We start from the raw sequence: 22,825 nt of genomic DNA on the forward strand, positions 1-22,825 counted from the left end.
AATGAACATGCAGGGATTGCCTGCCATGCATTGTAATGCCGTAGCCATGTTGGTTGTGGGCATTACAGTGTTGGCTGGCCGCACAGCGTCATCAGGTCTATATCAGACCTGGCGCTGCCATGCTCGTCACAGTCACTCCGGATCAGACAGTGTGGGGAGAGCTGCTGCTGTGTCAGGGACAGATTTGATTGTGTATTAGGTAGTGTAGGGAGAAAAAATGTACATTACACATATCCATCTTAACAAACAGTCCTTCTGAGGACTAATCCATCTGCAGAGATATTAGGCAGGAAGGGTGTATAGGCAGGCGGTGTATATAGCAGACTACAGTGCATATAGCACAAGAGACTCCATTCCAATTCTGCCTTCTGCTGCTGTTAGATATTTCTATACAAATGCCCAGGTCTCAGGGGCCAGGAATACTTTTCTTTGGATCTTAATCCTCATTATTTGCTAAAAAAGCAATCCAGGGAACATCATTTTGTCAGCGCCATTTGCTTGTTGGCACTGCAGAATACAGCCAGGTCTTTTCCATTTTAGAGCGCTATAAATCCAGCTATTTAAAACTGTTTTCTCCGTCAAACGGATCACATATACGTTGTCAGAAAATACTGCCATTTCTGGCCTCCATTAAAAATTTCTTTCAGTGTGTCAGTGAAGCAATTCACAGGAGTTTGCTGGTCAAACTACTTACCTACACGTCAGGTATTTAAAACTCTGTTTTCTCCATCACACGGATCACATATAAGTTCGCTCCAAACTCAGTCATTTGTAGTGAGCGTGGAAGATACTGTCCTCCATTTAAAATGGGCAAGGCACGTGGCAAGGGGCGGGGAACTGGACGTGATGGTAATGGTGCATGCAGAGGCCGAGAACAAGGCCGTGGACAAGCCGAAATTGTGCCACAACAAACACCCACATCTCGCCTGACCTTCCTGTCCCAATTTCTAGGGGACCGCAGCACACCACTATTGAACCCAGAGCAGTGTCAAAAGTTTGTTGGTTGGATAGCGGATAATGCTTCCAGTCACTTAGCCACCACCACCACCACCACCCTGTCTTCCACACGGTCAAGTCTCAGTAGCCGTGAGCCTGGACCGCATATACCTCACCCTGATCCTCCTTCCTCCCACCATGCCGAGTACCCAGAGACAACTGATCCCACACTTGGACACTCTGAAGAACTGTTCACTTTTCCATTTATAGATTCGGGCCTCTCGCCCAGTCCACTTGAAGAGGGGCAAGAGGAGATCATGTGTAGTGATGCCCAAATATTTGAGCAGCCACAGTCACATGAAGGCGATGGTGTGAAAGTGTCACAAGAGGTGGACGATGATGAGACACAATTGCCAGAAAGTCAGGAGGAGGGCCAGGGTGCGGAAGTGGAAGACGAGGTGGTGGATGATATAGTAACTGACCCAACCTGGCAGAAGGACATGCAGAGCGAGGACAGCAGCACACAGGAGGAGGGAGGCAGAGAACCCCAACAGGCAGGAAGAAGCAGTGTGGTGGCCGCAGACAGAAGGCAGGCAACCGTTCCCCATAACACCATCACAAAGGAAGTTGCCAGTACAACTGTTAGGTCTTCCCGAGTCTGGTTGCTTTTTAAAGACACTGCCGATAACCCCCAAAAGGTCATTTGCACCACCTGTCAGGCCAGCATCAGCAGGGGTGGCAAAACAACCAGCTTGACCACCACCAGCATGATCAGGCACATGGCAGCAAAGCACCCGACTTTGTGGGCCGAACCCCAAGGTCCAGGAACAGTGTCTGTGGGTGGCACCATTGCTTCTTCCGCTGCTGTGCATGCAAGCCAGTCCCCCTGTCCATGGTGCATGCGAAGACGCTTCCTGCCCTGCACCTGTCGTTGCTCAATCTCAAGTTGCAGCTTCAGGAAGCAGGTCCATGTCCTTGTCCCAGGGCTGCATTCAGTTGTCCATACCCCAGTCCTTGGAACGCAAGCGCAAATATGCAGCCAACGCCCCACAGGCCACACTACTAAATTCTCATATTTCACGACTGCTTGGGCCCGCAATGTTGCCTTTTAGGCTCGTGGAGACGGAAGCATTCTGCAACCTGATGGTGGCGGCCATCCCTCGGTACTTGGTCCCCAGCTGCCACTATTTCTCCCGGTGTGCCGTCCCCACATTACACAAGCACGTGTCCCAAAACATTAGCCGTGCTCTCAACAACGCAGTTACCGGTAAAGTCCACCTAACCACGGACACGTGGACAAGTGCTTGTGGGCAGGGATGGTACATCTTGCTGACGGCACACTGGGTTAACAGTGGAAGCCGGGATCCAGGCGGACCTTGGGATGGAACACGTCCTCCCGACGCCAAGGATTGCGGGCTCTAGGTCAATCAGGGTTGCCCTCGCGGTCTACAGGTCCTGCACCTCATCCTCCTCAACTTCCTCCTCCTCTTCAGCCTCCATCTCAGAAGTGACCACATCAGTCACAAGCTGGAAGCACTGCCTCGGCCAAGCGGCAACAGGCTGTGCTGAAGCTAATATGCTTAGCTGAAAAACCGCACAATGCCGAAAAGTTGTGGACAGCTCTGAAAGAGTAGGCAGATCTGTGGCTCACACTGCTGAACCTACAGCCTGGCTTGGTCGTGTGTGACAATGGCCGGAACCTGGTGGCGGCTCTGAGGTGAGGCAAGCTCACACACGTACCATGCCTGGCCCATGTGCTTATCCTCGTGGTTCAGCGGTTTCTCAAATCCTACCCGGAGCTGCCAGATCTGCTTGTTAAAGTACGCCGCCTGTGTGCCCATTTCAGAAAGTCAGCTACGGCTTCCGTCGCTCTTGATGTGTGATGTACCCACGCGTTGGAACTCTACACTGCAGATGTTGGGAAGGATTTGTGAGCAGAAGAGGGCAGTTGTTGAGTACCAGCATCAACAAGGCCGTCGGTATTCAGTTCAGACTCCACACATAAGACCTCAGGAGTGGGCATGGATTTCAGACATATGTACCATCCTCCAAAACTTTGAGGACTCCACCAAGATGGTGCGCGGCGATGACGCCATAATTAGCGTCACCATCCCGCTTCTCTGTCTTCTGAAACGCTCTCTGCTCACAAAAAGGATGCATTGCAGGGGGAGCACGATGAAATGGAGCAAGGAACCATACAGGGTGATTACACACAGCCAAGCCTCATCTCATCCCAACGTGGGTTGGGTGACAATGAGGAAGAGGAGGAGGAAGGACAGGAGCTAGTTTCATGCACTATAGACGGTACTACCTGCACAGCTGTCATACCGTCTGTTCAGCGTGGATGGCCAGAGGACAGAGAGGAGGAGGAGGAGGAGGAGAGCATGGTCAGTCATCCTCTTGGTGAGGACATGGAAGTCTTGCCTGTTAGTAGTCTGGCACGCATGGCTGAGTTTATGTTACGCTGCCTTTCCCATGACCCTTGCGTTCTCAAAATTTTGGGTGACAGTCATTACTGGTTGGTGACACTTCTAGACCCACGCTACAAGGAGAACTTTCTATCTCTTATTCCTGAGGCTGACAGGTCTACAAAAATGGGGCTGTACCAGAAGGCCCTTGTTGCGGAACTATTAAAGAAATTCCCATCTTAAAACGCTGGCTGCAGAGGGCACACTTCGTTGGACAACCAAGGAGTACAGGCGAGAGAGACACAACTTCAATCCAGCAGAGGCAGGGGAACACTCTCAAAGTTGTGGGAGAGTTTTCTCAGACCCTCCCATCGCACAGGCCCTGAGGCGCGTGGAACTCTCACAAGGAGTGCAAAGTTTGGGAAGATGCTGAGGGCGTACCTTGCCGACCGTACCAACGTCCTCCGTGATTCCGCTGTGCCTTATAATTATTGGGTATCCAAGCTGGAATGAACTGGCTCTCTATGCCTTGGAGGTCCTGGCCTGCCCTGCCGCCAGCGTTTTATCAGAGCGGGTTTTTAGTGCCGCTGGTGGAATTATAACTGATAAGCGCATCTGCCTGTCAACTGAAAATGCTGACAGGCTGACTCTTACAAAAATGAACAAGGGCTGGATTGGGCCAGACTTCTCAACACCACCGAATGATGATAGCAGCTTAACATAAACTCAAATCCAGTGTCTTTTCTTGGGAGGTGTATTCCCATGCACTTTTTCACACCCACACATGGGTATACGCTTCCTGATTTTGGCTATTTGCTCTTGTCCTGCTCCTTCTCCTCATCCTCCACCACTATATCACCAGGGTGACTGTGGTCCGTGATGCAACACCCACATAATTTTTTTAAAGGGTGTTTATGATGCCCGTAAAATTTTTTTTTAATACAGTATGTATGTTCATGTATACCCCCCAGGGGTAAATGTTTGTCAGCCCATACACTTAGTGCATGGGCATTACAAGCATAGGAGGCCCGCTCCTTTCTAATGGGAACATTTTTTTATGAGGCTCTCCTCCACATCTCTTCCAAGGGTCATTGAAGTGCCCCCAAATTTTTGGCAGCCCTTGCATTCACTGCATAGGCCAACACTATGGGAGACTCTCTCCTTTCTAATGGGAATTTGTCGTTACTGCGGCCCTGCTCTATGTGTCTTTAATTTCTTAGAGGGGTTTTTCCTAAAATTGGTTAGCCGTTGGATTCACTGCATACCCTCTAACTGTATAGCAGACTCTCTCCTTTCTAATGGGAACATGTCGTACTTGTTACTGTGGCCCTGCTCTGTGTGTCTTTAAATTCTTAGTGGGGTTTTTCCTAAAATTGGTCAGCCATTGGACTCACTGCATACCCTATAACTGTATAGCAGACCGTCTCCTTTCTGATGGGAACATGTCGTACCTTGTTACTGTGGCCCTGCTCTATGTGTCTTTAAATTCTTAGTGGGGTTTTTCCTAAAATTGGTCAGCCGTCGGACACACTGCATACCTTATAACTGTATAGCAGACTCTCTCCTTTGTAAATGGAATTTGTCGTTACTGTGGCTCTGCTCTATGTGTCTTTAAATTCTTAGTGGGGGTTTTCCCAAATTTTGGCAGCTCTTGCAGTCACAGCATGGGCATTACCACCCGCTCCTTCATAATGGGAACATTTTTTTTTACTGAGACCCTCCTCTATGTCTCTTCAAAGGGGTATTGGGTTGCGTCCAAATTTTTGGCAGCCCTTGCAGTCACTGGATACGCAATAACAGTATAGGAGACCCACTTGTTAATAATGGGAACAACAAAGCACAGCCGGCTGATGGCTCTCTAACAATAGCGAGGGTCGAGTGCTGGCCTTTTAAGAATAGTAAGGGCCGTCTGATGGCCCTATAAAAATAGGCTTTATGACTTTCAGAGTCCCTCCATCATAAATAAAACAGGATGTGTCTGATGATGTGTCACACACCACATTGCCAGATAAGGTTGTAAAATGTTAAAATGACATTTCCCGGTGAATGCATTTGTCTTAAGAAATAACGTAAAAAAGCAAAACAATAGGATCTTTCTTTAGTATAAAAAACAGCGTCACCAATTTAACCTCAATGTAATCACATTGTTCAGCTCATGCACCTCCTCCTCCATCTCCGAAATGACTACATCAGTCACAAGCTGACAGCACTGCAGCACTGCCTTGGCCAAGCGGCAACAGGCTGTGCTGAAGGTAACATGCTTAATGCTTAATTGACAAACTGCCCAGTGCTGCAGAGTTGTTGAAAGCTGTAACACAGCAGCCTGATCTGTGGCTCTCACCGCTGAACATACAGCCAGGCATGGTCGTGTGTGACAATGGGCGGAACCTGGTGATGGAGAAATGACAGCCGGGGTAGATACGGTTTCCCTCTATGCCAGTCCTTTCACCGAGCTAAAGAATATGGCAGTGGTGAAATACAACTCCCACTGAGAAGCTGTTTCAGATTGAAAAACATTGTGCCCACCAGATGATTTTATTCTGAGGGATAACCTTTCTCACCCGCTCAAGAGCCCCATAGCAGCTGCAAAGTTAGCGCTATCATGAAATCTCCTGAGGTAGAAGCCAAGGCACACCAGAAGATTCTCTGGTGGGACCGTTCAACCCTGCCGAGAAGCAGTCCTTGCTAAGAAAAGTGTGTGGGAAGGTTCCTGGACACCCTATTTTTACTGAGAAGGACGCACACAGAAACACGGGGAGAACATACAAAGTCCTTGCAGATGTTGTCCTTGCTGGGATTGGAACCCAGGATCCCAGCGCTACAAGGCTTCAGTGCTAACCACTGATCCAATGTGCTGCCGTTCACCCTCTAATATCTAACAGGCTGGAGAAACTTGCACCTACTGCCACTCTATCTTCAGCTCCTTTGTGAGAAAATGAATTTGGGCAGCCTGAGAAGGATATTGGGGATGGCTTCCCTAGTGGTACTGGGGACAGTGCTAATACCATGGCGTTGTACCATAGTTTGCTGGAAATATTCCAGGCTGGTAGGAGGCAAGCAAATTCCCACAGAAAAGTACCAGCAATAATGTTCAGGCCACATTTCAAGTGCAATCAGCTTTGGAGGACTTCCTGGGAGAAATGGGGGAGAAAAGAAGAAGAGCGCGCTATGTGAAGGACCTGATGGATTGATGTGGAAAACTAGCCAAGAAGCCACTCACCTAATGGAGTTGTGCACCCCTGCACAACCCCGGTGGTAATGTGAAGATGGAGGGAGCAGGAAAGTCTCACCGTGCGGTGCAGGTGGCTGGGCAGGGCACGTGCAGTGTGTTGCAAACCGCCATTCGTGTTCACCTTTTCCGGGTTCCAAGTTGCGGACCACGTGACCGCCTGCAGACCACGTGACTTGGGATCAGGTGCGCGTCATCACAGGTCCTGTTAGTTGAAAGGATGCGGCCCCCTGACCTCAGGTCCTCAATTTAAGCAAACGGAGGGATATTTACAGAGGGGGGATTTTAAAACACTAATTGTATGGAAGGTGCTCCTGCCACTAACCCCCAAAGAAGATATAGTGGATTAAATAAAAAGCGGTCTATGGAGCGCTAAAAAATAAACACTGAAGATAACAGATTTGAGCTGAAAAATACAATTTAATGAGCCCTTTCCACAACGTGTTTCGATAGTGAACTATCTTCCTCAGGTGGTACAAGGGTATAAATACAACATAAGACATACATAGACAAAACTTCACATTTATTAAAAAAAAATTGGCATGGGGTTCCTCGTAATTTTAGTCTCTAGCGGAGGTTAAGCAGACTGCTGGGGCTGATGTTTGAAGCCTGGGAAGGGGGTAATACCCACGGAGCTTCCCAGGCTACTGATATCAGCCCCCAGCTGAATACCTAGCCTTTACTAGCTATTAAAATGGGGGACCCCCCCAAAAAAATGACGTGGGGTCCCCCCTATTTTAATAGCTAGCAAAGGCTAGGCAGACAGCTGGGGGCTGATTTTAATAGCAAAGGAAGGGTGCCATGAATATTGGCCCCCTCCCAGGCTAGAAACACCAGCCGTCCCAGAAATGGCGCATCCATAGGATGCGCCAATTCTGGCACTTAGCCTCGCTCTTCCCACTGCCCTGTAGCGGTGGCAGTGGGGTAATAGGGCTGGGGTTGATGTCAGCTTATAATGCCAGCTGACATCAAGCCCAGGTTAGTAATGGAGAGGCGTCTATAAGACACCCCCATTACTAACCCCATAGTCAAAGTTAAAAAAAACCACAAACACCCAGAATAAAGTCCTTTAATTGAAATAAAGACACAATTCTTTAATGTTCTAAATTAAACTCTACTTACCGTCACGCCCATTCCAGCTGAAGCCAACGATCTCCTGCAATAAAAGTAAAATAATTAACTAACCTCATCCTTACCTTTCCATGGTTCCCAGGATGGCTTCAGCTCTGCTACATTGACATGACAGGCTGGATCGTAGCAGAACTCTGCCATCCAGCTTGCCATGCCGCAGACACTGAGAAGCTCCTCAGTGAAGCTCCTCAGTGTCTGGCTGTGACGGCATCCAGATAAGCCGAGTTCATGTCCAATGAACTCAGCTCACCTCATGCACATCACTGACAGCGTGGGAGAATTCTCCTGCGCATGCGGTGCCGGCAAATGACGTCACCGCTTGAGCAGGAGAATTCTCCCATGCTGGGATGGCATTGAGATGGCAGACTGGATGGTAGCAGAACGCTGCCATCCAGCTTGTCATCCTTCAGAGACACTGTGGAGCGCAGGCAATATCTGTAACAACACCAGCAGCACACAGAACGTGCAATGGACCCTCTTGTGCTATATGCACTGCAGTCTGCCACATACCCTGCCTGCCTAACTCATGCTGTCACCACTCAATATATGCAGCTGGATTAGTCCTCAGAAGGACTGTTAGTTTAGATGGATATATAGATAAGCTGTGGAATACCTCTGCTAACTATAGACAAGCAAATCTCTCCCTGACTCAGCAGCTCTCCCTACTCTGCCTGTTTCCGGGGTAGACTGTGATGAGTCTAGCGTCACTGGGTCTTAAATAGACCCGATGACACTGTGCGGCCAGACAATCACTGTAATGACCACAACCAACATGGCTACGGCATTACAGTGAATGGTAAGCAATCCCTGCATGTTCATTGGCTCCTTAAAGAGTGCCAAATATGCATGGCAGGGAACCGAGCTCCCGCCCGAGCAACCCGGAAATACTCGCCGAGCTTGTCGAGCACAGTGATGACTGGGCGAGTATAGAGTAGTGGCGAGCATGATCGCTCATCACTAGTGCAGACTACTGGGTTGCCACTCAGTTCGATCCAGGTTATAAGAGTAAATTTTGCCAGATGCTTCCCGCCCCGGAAAGGGACCCAGAAATGCTGGAGTATCGAAACATGCTTTTACACAACCTTATGAGAGATTTTCCCCAAGACAGCAGTAAGGCACACAGTGTGCATTGCAGCTCTACAATTCAAACCTCCGGCAAGTCAATTCATCAACGCCAAAATATTAGCTGCAGCAGTGTAAGTGGCAGAAGCAATTTCTTTGAGTCCTTTCACACATTTTTTAGACCAGCTCATTGACTGGAGAGGATGGTGCAGGAGTATGTAGAACTCAATATCAATACCATCAGGGAGGGTTTGAACCCTTTGACATTTTGGTCTTCAAAAATGGATGAGTGGCCTGAGCTCGCCTCTCACGGCTTGGAGGTTTTATCATGCCCAGCAGCCAGCGTTCTCTCAGAACGTGTCTTCAGCACTGCTGGTGGTGTCCTGATGGATAAGCGCAGCCGGCTGCCCCATGAAAGTGTGAAAGTGTAGACTGCTTAACTTTCATCAAGATGAACAAGTCATGGATCTCCAAGGACTTTAGCACCCCAATCGCAAACTGTACAGACTAGGAGATGTTGTAGTTTTTAGTGTGCTGCATTGATCTTGCGTAATTGCAGTCTGTGATATCTTTAGTGTGGCTTCTGTGTCTGCTGTTGCTGTTGCTGCTGCTGCAGATGTTAACACTAATTTTTGGAAACATGAACACTCCTGGTTGGGTCTCCATCTGCTGGATTGACTGTAGTGGAAGAGGTTTCAGTCCCAAATTATACTAATTCTACTCTGCTGAAATTGATGCCACTTCAGTGGTGTCAGGCCCTAATTTTTGGAAATGTGGACACTCCTAATTGGGTCTCCATCTGCTGGGTTGGCTGTAGTGGAAGAGGTGTCTGTCCCCATTATACTAGTTCTACTCTACTGAAATTGATGCCACTTTGGTGGTGTCAGCCCCTAATTTAGGGAAATGTGAACACTCCTGGTTGGGTCTCCATCTGCTGGGTTAGCTGTAGTGGAAGAGGTGTCGGTCTTAATTCTAACATTTCTACTCTGGTAAAATTGATGCCAGTTTGGTGGTGTCAGCCTTTAATTTTTGGAAATGGGGAGATTCCTGGTTGAGTCTTCTTCATGTGTGTTGCCTGTAGCAGTAGGCCTCCCAGCCCGGCAGGCCTCCACTTACTTTCAGTCAACTACCTGTGTTACTATCCTTACATTTTTGTACCAATACTAATCTATGAAACTGATTTTTCTGCCATCTGAGTGTGGCTGAGCATAAAAGCAGGTTAAGCTGTTGCATGTGGTATCAGGGCTACCCGCACAGTAGACCTACAGTACAGACCAAAAGTTTGGACACACCATCTCATTTAAAGATTTTTCTGTATTTTCATGACTATGAAAATTGTACATTCACACTGAAGGCATCAAAACTATGAATTAACACATGTGGAATTATATACTTAACAAAAAAGTGTGAAATAACTGAAAATATGTCTTATATTCTAGGTTCTTCAAAGTAGCCACCTTTTGCTTTGATGACTGCTTTGCACACTCTTGGCATTCTCTTGATGAACTTCAAGAGGTAGTCACCGGAAATGGTCTTCCAACAATCTTGAAGGAGTTCCCAGAGATGCTTAGCACTTGTTGGCCCTTTTGCCTTCACTCTGTGGTCCAGCTCACCCCAAACCATCTCGATTGGGTTCAGGTCTGGTGACTGTGGAGGCCAGGTCATCTGGCGTAGCACCCCATCACTCTCCTTCTTGGTCAATAGCCCTTACACAGCCTGGATGTGTGTTTGGGGTCATTGTCCTGTTGAAAAATGAATGATGGTCCAACTAAACGCAAACCGGATGGAATAGCATGCCATGGCAAGATGCTGTGGTAGCCATGCTGTTTCAGTATGCCTTCAATGTTGAATAAATCCCCAACAGTGTCACCAGCAAAGAACCCCCACACCATCACACCTCCTCCTCCATGCTTCACGGTGGGATCCAGGCATGTATAGTCCATCCGTTCACCTTTTCTGCGTCGCACAAAGACACGGTGGTTGGAACCAAAGATCTCAAATTTGGACTCATCAGACCAAAGCTCAGATTTCCACTGGTCTAATGTCCATTCCTTGTGTTCTTTAGCCCAAACAAGTCTCTTCTGCTTATTGTCTGTCCTTAGCAGTGGTTTCCTAGCAGCTATTTTACCATGAAGGCCTGCTGCACAAAGTCTCCTCTTAACAGTTGTTGAAGAGATGTGTCTGCTGCTAGAACTCTGTGTGGCATTGACCTGGTCTCTAATCTGAGCTGCTGTTAACCTGCGATTTCTGAGGCTGGTGACTCGGATAAACTTATCCTCAGAGGCAGAGGTGACTCTTGGTCTTCCTCTCCTGGGGCGGTCCTCATGTGAGCCAGTTTCTTTGTAGCGCTTGATGGTTTTTGCAACTGCACTTGGGGACACTTTCAAAGTTTTCCTAATTTTTCGGACTGACTGACCTTAATTTCTTAAAGTAATGATGGCCACTTGTTTTTCTTTACTTAGCTGCTTTTTTCTTGCCATAATACAAATTCTAACAGTCTATTCAGTAGGACTATCAGCTGTGTATCCACCAGACTTCTGCACAACACAACTGATGGTCCCAACCCCATTTATAAGGCAAGAAATCCCACTTATTAAACCTGACAGGGCACACCTGTGAAGTGAAAACCATTTCCGGTGACTACCTCTTGAAACTCATCAAGAGAATGCCAAGAGTGTGCAAAGCAGTCATCAAAGCAAAAGGTGGCTACTTTGAAGAACCTAGAATATAAGACATATTTTCAGTTGTTTCACACTTTTTTGTTAAGTATATAATTCCACATATGTTAATAGTTTTGATGCCTTCAGTGTGAATGTACAATTTTCAAAGTCATGAAAATACAGAAAAATCTTTAAATGAGAAGGTGTGTCCAAACTTTTGGTCTGTACTGTACACCGATCCCTCACCCACCTCATCTTAATTTGAAGTTCAAATCAAAGTTGTAAATGCTGGTCCAGACGCGGATACCTCATGCACAGCCCATGGCTGATTGCTGCTGTGCCATTATAAAATTTGTACTGTGGGTCAATAGAGGCCACTTTCCTAGTGTCTGCCCCTAATTTGATCTGTTTTGGCAGCTTTTGGGCCCATTTGAAGGTGTTGTGTATGCATTTGGTTTTGCCCCCCATTGAATCCAATGGCGTTCTGATATTGCAAAATCGGCGATCGTAATCTGAATCGAACATTGAAATATTCACTCATACAGTATCTACTCATCACTAATTACTAATAGAAGAATTTATTTTTTTTACTGTGGATGAGGCCTGTATGGAATATATGCTCCAAACAATTTCAAACTGAGATGTGGCCTACTGTATCAAGTAACAGAAGAATTTTTTTTTTACTGTGAATGAGGCCTATATAAAATAGAATATATGCTCTAAGAAATTTCAAACTGAGATCTGGCCTGCTGTATCATGTTATTAATAGAAGAAATTAGATTTTTTTTTACTCTGAATGAGCTCTGCATACAGCTGAATTTCACCGCCAGAAAATTACAAGCTGAGATGTGGCCTGCTGTATCACATTAGTAACAGAAAAAAATAGATAGTTTTACTCTGAATGAGCTCTGAATACAGCTGAATTTCACCGCCAGAAAATTACAAGCTGAGATGTGGCCTGCTGTATCACATTAGTAACAGAAAAAAATAGATAGTTTTACTCTGAATGAGCTCTGAATACAGCTAAATTTCACCGCCATGAAATTAGAAGCTGAAGTGTCGCATGCTGTATCACATTAGAAACAGACAAAATTAGTTTTTTAAAGGTGTACTCGTGCATGGAGCACAATATAAGCAGTGCAAAACAGAGTTCTATGCTGAAATGTGCCCTGCTGTCTTTGTCTGGACCTCACTAATAGCACAAAAAGAAAAAAATCTGCTAGTAGGTCGATCTCACAGCCACACAGGACCCTAGCTAGCTAAACTATCTGACTTAGAAGCAACCGCCTAGCTAACTAGCTAAAATTTCTCAGTATCCAGGAGCAGCATCAGGAGCATCCTCTCTGAGCTGTTATACTGACAAAATGGTGCTCAAACAACATGTCTGCTCTTTATATATGAGGAACATGTGATTTCAGCAGCCAATGGCACAAGCCCTTGTGTCTGGACATTGTGGATGGTTCCTGCGCCCTGATTGGCTTGCAACAAATTGCACGAATTAAGTTAGGGAAAAAAAATATGATTACCAGCACGTCACTCCTCTGACCTCTCCCCATCCCCTCCCCTCATAAATCACGTCCCCCTCGCTCATGATACAGCACCACTATGCTAGCCAAAGTTCTAAAAATACAGTAGTGGAAACGCAATCATTTGTGTACTTTTACCAATTTTTTTCTATCTTAAAAATGCTTGGGTGTCCAATCACAAATCCAAATGTGCAACATTCGTGCCGAATTTGAAATTGGGGAACGTTTTTCGAACATGTTCGCTCAGCTCTATACTCAAGTATTGTGAAATAATATCATGATCCCTGCCCCTTAACTTATGAATGATGGCTTGAAAGGACAAATGTGAACTATAAAAAGGGGGTCTCTGCGTCTTTTCTGGGAGACTCTATATGATGTTAGCCTAAGGGACAACAGTCTGGCTGGAAAAATACAGATCTGTTCTATTGACCATTGCTGAAATTCAGGTTGGGACAATCAGGTCACCTGGCCACATATCTCACGACTCTAATCCAAGCGAGCCAGCGGAAGGGTGAGACTCTGTAATTTGTACCATCTGATGTATTTGCTGGGACTGTTCTATATGTAATTGATTGCTGGTGGTTCAATAAATTATTGCCACACTGTTTACCATCACTCTGTGTTGTCTTAGTGTTCTACCCACGGTAAAAGAGATCGGGCATTCAATGATATGAGCCCTGGTCTAAAGATAGCTGGGCCAGCAGACAAGAGCACCCACTGACCCCCGTGCTTATCTACTGCAGAATATTATAATATACAGCTCACCTGCTGCAGAATATTATAATATACATCTCATCTACTGCAGAATACTATAATATACAGCTCATCTGCTGGAGAATATTATAATATACAGCTCACCTGCTGCAGAATATTATAATATACAGCTCAGCTACTGCAGAATATTATAATATACATCTCATCTGCTGCAGAATATTATAATATACATCTCATCTGCTGGAGAATATTATAATATACAGCTCACCTGCTGCAGAATATTATAATATACAGCTCAGCTACTGCAGAATATTATAATATACAGCTCACCTGCTGCAGAATATTATAATATACAGCTCATCTGCTACAGAATATTATAATATACAGCTCATTTCTGCAGAATATTATAATATACAGTTCACCTGCTGCAGAATATTATAATATACAGCTCATCTGCTGCAGAATAGTATAATATACAGCTCTCCTGCTGCAGAATATTATAATATACAGCTCTCCTGCTGCAGAATATTATAATATATAATATCCCTGCCCCTATACTCCTCCCCTACAAATTCGGCCCAAAACTCTATTCCTTACATTAACCCCTTACCACCCCAAATTACGGCCTAGCAGACCTCCTGAGTCATGCGGCCCTCCCCTTAAGCCCCCTATGGGGGGATGCAGTCCGGGCCATACTTGACTTCGGAATGTATGACTATACGGCCTACTATATGCAGCCCACTGAAAACCCCCCACTTACTATAAATAAAAACCACCACACTTTGACATTGGATATAATGGCCACAGCAGCCTCATTTATTATATAACAGCATGTAAACATAAATAACATTAATTAACATTAAATTAACTCTGAAAAAGGAGGAGGGGAATTGAAGGCTCCACCATTTTTTGGAGAAAAACTGCAACAAACAGCTCCACCATGCCACCCCCAGCCGCACCACAACTGGCCCAGGGGGACCCAGCTGACTGTTGCCCATACATTTTGAAAAACTGCAACAAACAGCTCCACCATGCCACCCCTAGCCGCACCGCAACCGGCCCAGGGGGACCCAGCTGACATCCAGAAATGTCCCGCTGAGACCTCGCTCAGTAGGGACCCGTTTTAAATTTTAACACCCGCTTAACACCGATGGGAGTCACCCATCCCTGCAGTGGGCTCCCCCGTCCTCCTTCGATGTAAGCAACCGCCTTCAAAACTCCCCTCCTTTTCCGCCATAGCGAGCAGGCATGACACCTTATGCCTGAGAGTCCCGCCATACCAAAAGTGCCTTTTCAACTCCCTCCATCAATCCTAATGCCCACATATCTATGCAAATATCATTCAAATGGACCCCATCAGACCGCAGAAATTCCCTAGACGGAACTTCCAGATCCCGATGACGAACCACAACCCCCCCATGCAGAGCAATGAATCGGGAAACCTCCCTATTCACCTTGCTCCGAGCTTTATTTATCCTTTCGAATGACCTGGCGTGTCGCCATGCGACCATACGAGCACTAATCCCGGATAGGTTTCCAAAAGCCTCAGGCAGTCAAACTTGATGTCACGGATCAAGTCTCTAGACGTCCTGGAGCCCAAGTCATTCCCACCCGCATGCAGGACGAGTATATCCGGAGGCCTATCCAAATTAGCATAAAAATGAAATTCGGGCATTACCCGGCTCCACAGCAAACCCCTGATACCGATCCACCGAACCATCGCAACCTCCTTCGTTATGCCCAACTGGCGCCCCGCCGGTCTTGCGTCGGCCCGAATGGAACCCCAATATACATACAAGTGACCTAACACCCAGATCAACCGAGGGGGTCCTGAAACATAAAACAAAGGGGGGGGGATGTAAAAAAGAAAAGAAAATAGTTACCAAATAATAATGCTATCAAAAAATTGGGGGAAAATCTTATAACATATGAGGCCGGACATAAGACCGATACCTCGCCGACTCCCAGCGACCAATCTTTTTCACAGCTTTAACCCCCAAACCCCAGCGAGCAGCCTCAGTGGCAGCCCCAATCCGAAACGAATGAGAACCAAACTCCAAACCATTCAGACCACAACTAGCTAAACCCCGCCTGAAGATGGTAATAAACTGATACACCGATAATGCAGATCCATCTTGATGTAACAAAAAGGCACCCAATGATGGACCTCTCACCTCCAGAAATGCAGAAACCCATCTCACCGGGCATTCAAACAACCCGTCCACAGTCCACAATTCCACCAAACAACCCTTACCGGCTGTATCGGTTTTTGACCGCCTCAAATAACACCGTACTGCCTCCTCCGAGCACACTACATCCTGTGATAACAGCCCGCCATGACACTTAACATTCCTGCTCACCAATTCGCTTATCCTAAATGCCCCAAAAAATGCCAGAACAAAGGCCGCCCCAAATAGCCGACATTCATATTCAGAACTACACACACCGCTAAGGCAACGCAAAAGCTGACCCAGTATTTCAAACGATACCGGGCGCCGCCAATCTCGTACCGGATAGCTCCTCTGAAATGACTTCATCGCCTGGCGAACCAAGAAATCCTTGGTAAAGTCCCTCCAACCACTTAACTTAAAGAAGAAGGCCAAACCTGCTAACCTACCAGCTACAGCTGAGCCCGATAAATCCTCCTGAAATGCCCTGCCGATCATATACAACAATAAATAGGGACTGTCCACTTCCGTCACCTGCTCACCTGCCGACTCCCCTAGCTCCTGCCAAAAACGCCACGCCAAAACATATCGAGACCAAGTACTGAGGTTAACAGAACACCTCACCAAATTCAACTCTGCATGGACACTAGATCCCACAACCATCGGGGCCAATTGGTTTCCAACTGCTCCGCGTCCGGCACCAGTTCCCGAAAACGATCCCACTGGAAGCGAGACAATGCATCAGCTATTGAATTCTGAACACCCGGTACATGAACAGCACAAAACCAGACATTAAAATCCAAACAGCTGAGCACTAGATGGCGCAAAAGAGACAGAACTGGCAATGAAACAGCTGACAAGATGTTAATACAATACACTACACTCAAGTTGTCACGGAAGAAACGCACTTTCTTGTTCCTCAGCTCAGAGCCCCAAACCTCCAAAGCCACCACAATAGGAAACATTTCCAGCAATGCCATGTTTCTCGTCAAACCTGCATCCTTCCATGATTCCGGCCACTCTCCCACACACCATTTTCCACCGAAATAGGCCCCAAAACCTTAAGAACCTGACGCGTCTATAAACAAAACCAGATCCACATTAGAAACTACTTGATCCATCCAAACCGACCTGCCATTATAAGCTTGAAGAAAATCCGCCCAAATGGACAAATCCGCCTTGTGTTCCGAATTCAATCTTACAAAATGCAACGGATGTTTAATGCCTTCTGTCGCCTGAGCCAACCTATGTGAAAAAACTCTTCCCATAGGTAAGATCCTGCATGCAAAATTTAACGTACCCAAAAGAGATTGCAGTTGGCGCAGGCGCAATTTCTTTGCCCGCAAAGCCTCTTGGACACAAGACTTCAGATCTAACAACTTGTCCTCTGGCAAGCGGCATTCCATCCTGACGGAATCCAATTCAATGCCCAAAAACTTCAAAACCGTGGAGGGGCCCTCCGTTTTCTCCGGGGCCAACGGAATGCCAAAGCGAGATGCTACCTGTTCAACCGTCCTAAGCAGCAGAGAACAAACTGAGGACCCAGCTGGCCCAATACACAAAAAGTCATCTAAATAGTGCAATAGGGAGTCCAAGCCGGATTCCTCCCTAACAACCCATTCAATAAAACAACTAAACTTTTCAAAGTAGGAACACGAGATCGAACATCCCATCGGTAGACAACAATCCACGTAATAATGACCGTCCCAAAAACAACCAAGTAAATGAAAACTGTCTGGGTGCACAGGAAGCAGACGAAAAGCGGACTCAATGTCCGTTTTTGCCATGAGAGATCCTTTTCCCAGCCTCCGCACCCAGTCCACGGCCTTGTCAAAAGAAGCATACGATACAGATGCCAAATCTGGATCAATGCCATCATTAACTGAACTACCATGAGGATACGACAAGTGATGGATTAACCGAAACTTGTTAGGCTCCTTTTTGGGCACAACGCCCAGAGGAGAAACACATAAACACGGCAACGAAGGTTCCAAAACAGGACCAGCCATGCGACCTAACTTAATTTCCTTATCCAATTTTTCCTTAACAACTGCAGCATGCATCCGAGCCGAAATCAAATTCTTAGGCCACACCGTACGTGGCACAACTGCCGACGGAATCCTGAAGCCAAAATTAAAACCATCCCTCAACAACACAGCTGCTTCCTTATCCGGATACCTACTTAGAAACGGAAGCATCCGATCTATTCTCACTGGTGTCCTCCCTTTTTGAAAAAGTCGCTTGATTTTTTCTTTCCTTTCTTAAAGCACTTGGAATGGCTGTGAGACCCTCCGCAGCCTGAACATTCGTGCTTAAACTTACAGTCTGTGCCAAAACGGCATTCCCGCTCGTTAAACTGCCAGCACAGCCCCTTCCTGGAGCCTGACGAGGATGCCGCCGAATTGGCAGAACCCCCGCTACTCCCAGGAAAGGACTGCGAGGCTGACTTTGGTGCTGCCATCAATCGCAACCACAAACTAATCTCCTTGTGGTCCCACCGTAAACTCGGACGGACTGCCTTTCTTTGCCTAAACTGTTCATCATACCTCAGCCAGGCCGTCCCGCCATAAGCACGGTATGCTTCACTTGTCGAATCTAAATAACAAAATAATGCAGAACAGTTCTCTGGAGCTTTCTCCCCAATGACACTCGCTAGTGTGGTAAACGCCTGCAGCCAATTTTGAAAAGTGCGAGGAATCAGACGATAACGCCTGCGCTCCTCCTCATCCTTCTTACTCTCATCTGGCTTTACCCTGTCCAAATTAAACTTTTCCAACAGTAACAAAGAAAAAATTTCCACGTACTCATCCTTCCATATTTTTTCTCGCACCACCTGCTTTAAATGAGCTTCCAAGGGGCCATCAAAGCACATATAAACCTCGCCCCTCGCTCTGTCATCCAACCGCACTGTATCCACTGGAGTCTCCGCAGCTGCTGGTGCCGCAACCGTCTCATTAGCTGCAACTGGTGCGGGAATTCCTCCACTCACAACTGCCGGGGTCTCCGCAACCGCCCCTGAACCTCCAGCACCACCCTGCCAAACTCCGCTAGGACCTGCCGCAGGTGACTAAAAACCCCGCACCATGCTAAGAAATTCCGACACAGCATCGCTCACCCGTTCACTACCCATCGCCCTGTCAGCCGCCAAGCCCCTCTGAAAATACCACTCCCTCTGATCTACATCATCTGCATTCCCCCGAGGCGCAGTTAAACCATGTGACTTACCAGGCCGACTACGAGGAAGCCTCGGAACAGCCGTTTCGTGTCCTCTGCGGCGATCGTCCCCACTGTCTTCACTGCCAGATGAAATCTGGCCCTCTTCTTCAGAGGCAGAGTCAGGCTCGGGGACATCGCCAGGTAAACCCAACGGAGTCAACCCACCGCTAGACCTGGACCTCCTATCCACAATAGCGCGCTGTCTGGGAGGAGGTGAGACTTCAGCTGCACGCCTGCAGCCCGCATCCCTAGCAGCAATCTGCCTTCTCCCATGGACATCGCACCGGTCCTCCGTGCTACCGACATCCCGGGTGGGTCGTCTTCTGGCCCCCCACACTGGTCTTCCCGATATCCGCCGCCGGGGTCCTGCTGATCCTGATGCCTGGGCCCGGTGCGGTTGCACCTGCCGTTCTTCTGTGTCAGCTCCAACTGACCGGTACTCCTTCGCTTTCCCCGCTGCATGGGCCCGGCACGGCTGTGCCTGCCGCTCACCTGAAATAGCTCCGGCTGACCTATTCACCCTCCTGCCTCCTTCTGCTCCCTGGGTCCGGCATCTTTCAGTCTCAGCTCTCCTTCCCCTGGCTGCTCGCTGGGCCCAAAGTTGATGCCCCGGCCGTTCATATAATGTCTCTCTCCCTCCTGCAGCAGCAGAGGCTCTGCTCTCCTGAGTAGCCCGCACTTCCTGGATAGTGGTGCCACATGACAGGGATGACCTCACAGGGGGGGCAGAGCCAACGACGTCACTCACCCCGGCCTCTGGACAATGCCGACACTGAGAGATTCTTCCAGAGCGGCGTGCGGCAGATGGGTGCTAGGGTTGTGCCTGTGATCCGGAGGGGTCCCTGGAGGGGCTTTGCAATCGGCGCCTGGTCCGGGGAGTCCCTTCCGGGCTGAGTCTCTCCGGCGGCCTTGACCTCCTTGCACCTCTCTGAGGTGCTGCGGGTGCAACCACCTCTCTGGTCGTCCCTTCAGTGTTCCATCGCTGCAGCCGATCCTGGAGCCACAGCTGTCCCCTGCTCTCAGCCAAGGAACGGATCTCCTGGAAAAGAGCCTCCATTCCTCAGGACCCGACGTTGATTCAGATAAGCTAACTTTTCCCGAATGGACTACCCCCACCACCCCTCACCTTATTTACCCCCACAGAGATACCCCCCACTAGCCAATCAGATAACCCCACACTATCCCCCTGCCCCTATACTCCTCCCCTACAAATTCGTGCCCAAAACTCTATTCCTTACATTAACCCCTTACCACCCCAAATTACGGCCTAGCAGACCTCCTGAGTCATGCGGCCCTCCCCTTAAGCCCCCTATGGGGGGATGTGTGACGCCCAGCTGCGCTTGGTATCACAGATCCTGGAAGAGTGCATTGATGGATTCCTCCACAAGAGGCCCCCATAACCATTCACACATCTCCACCTTCCACCTCAGACCAGCAGACGGAGCCCATTAAGGATAGGGAAGGTGGAGCCAGGCAGCAGTTAGTTGTGAGTCTGGTTCAGTCTGGTTTAGCAGTGAGTCCAGTGAAGTCTGAGAAGAGTTACCTCAGAGGACAAAAGCCTGTTCCAGCTCCTGCAATTGCTATCCTGCAGTGGAGCCTATCCAGATCAAGACTCAGTGTAGCTCAGAGTAGTGAGCTTAGGTGTGCCGGCGCCATAAGATCGGTGAAGCGCGGCAAGCTGCCGTTAGTGTGAGTAGCCTAGTGAGGGCCCGAGTAGGCCGAAGGCGAGTGGAGAGTTAGTACATAGGGGGCAGAGGAGCTTAACTAGCTCACCCCGAAGAATTTACCGGACACCGGGTCCGAAGCTTACCGGGATCTCTATGACCCAGTAAGGCGTAACCGGAATCCCTGGAGAACTACAAGTCCCAGGATCGCTAAAGTGCTGATACTTAACAGAGCCAGGAGACACATAGGCCCCGTAAGCTGGGAGCGTGCACTCCAAGAGAAGGCCCAACCACAACGTCAGCCAGCGCAGGACAGAGACAAAGTTAGGCCTAGCTCCAGGCAGGTCAGAAACTTACTACGCAGAGGCAAGAAACAGGAGGCCCTACACCCGCTCATTGGGGAGGATTCTGATATGCACCCTTCACCATACAGTGCTCCAGGACGTGCCTGAATTTGCATCAGTAAAAGGTACTGAAGTGACTATCGTGTCTGTCCCTGTTCTTGCTCTGATCCGGCTGGGTCTCGCCTGTCCTGCATCCGTTTTCCTACGCTGTCCTGAGGCCTAGTTCCACCTGTGGGGAGCTATACCATCGAGCTGCCTTATCATCGGCCTCAGTGGACTGCGCAGCGCTGGTGCTTCTCACCAGAAGCCACAGGTGGCGTCACGAACTTTCATAAAAATAACAAATCTAATATCCACGCTTTTAAAGAGTGTCCCCAGGGTACGGGCCCGGGAGCCAACCACCGCGACTTCCCCAAGGCTAAAGGCCCGGGTACCGAGTCATCCCCATCCCCTGGGCTAGTCAGATGCAGTCATACTGCTCATCTGCTGCAGAATATTAGAATATACAGCTCACCTACTGCAGAATATTATAATATACGGCTCACCTGCTGCAAAATATAATAATATACATCTCATCTACTGCAGAATATTATAATATACAGCTCACCTACTGCAGAATATTATAATATACAGCTCACCTGCTACAGAATATTATAACATACAGCTCATCTACTGCAGAATATTATAATATACAGCTCATCTGCTGCAGAATGTTATAATATACAGCTCACCTGCTGCAGAATGTTATAATATACAGCTCATCTGCTGCAGAATATTATAATATACAGCTCACCTGCTGCAGAATGTTATAATATGCAGCTCATCTGCTGCAGAATATTATAATATACAGCTCATCTGCTGCAGAATATTATAATATACAGCTCACATGCTGCAGAATATTATAATATACAGCTCATCTACTGCAGAATATTATAATATACAGCTCATCTTCAGCAGAAAGTTATAATATACAGCTCATCTTCTGCAGAATGTTATAATATACAGCTCACCTGGTGCAGAATATTATAATATACAGCTCATCTACTGCAGAATATTATAATATACAGCTCACCTGCTGCAGAATATTATAATATACAGCTCACCTGCTGCAGAATATTATAATATACTGCTCACCTGCAGCAGAATATTATAATATACAGCTCACCTGCTGCAGAATGTTATAATATACAGCTCACCTGCTGCAGAATATTATAATAAACAGCTCACCTGCTTCAGAATATTATAATGTATAGATCACCTGCTGCAGAATATTATAATATACAGCTCATCTACTGCAGAATATTATAATATACAGCTCATCTGCTGCAGAATATTATAATATAAAACTCACCTGCTGCAGAATATTATAATATACAGCTCACCTGCTGCAGAATGTTATAATATACAGCTAATCTACTGCATAATATTATAATATACAGCTCACCTACTGCGGAATGTCATAATATACAGCTCACCAGCTGCAGAATATTATAATATACAGCTCACATACTGCAGAATATTATAATATACAGCTCACATGCTACAGAATATTATAATATACAGCTCACCTGCTACAGAATATTATATTATATTATACAGCTCACCTGCTGCTGAATATTATAATATAGAGATCATCTACTGCAGAATATTATAATATACAGCTCACCTGCTACAGAATATTATAATATACAGCTCACCTGCTACAGAATATTAAAATATTCAGCTCATCTGCTGCAGAATGTTATAATATACAGCTCACCTGCTGCA

Source organism: Phyllobates terribilis, unplaced genomic scaffold, assembly GCF_046119375.1.
Source record: "Phyllobates terribilis strain yellow unplaced genomic scaffold, ASM4611937v1 Scaffold_3__8_contigs__length_932513732, whole genome shotgun sequence".
NCBI lineage: Eukaryota > Metazoa > Chordata > Amphibia > Anura > Dendrobatidae > Phyllobates > Phyllobates terribilis.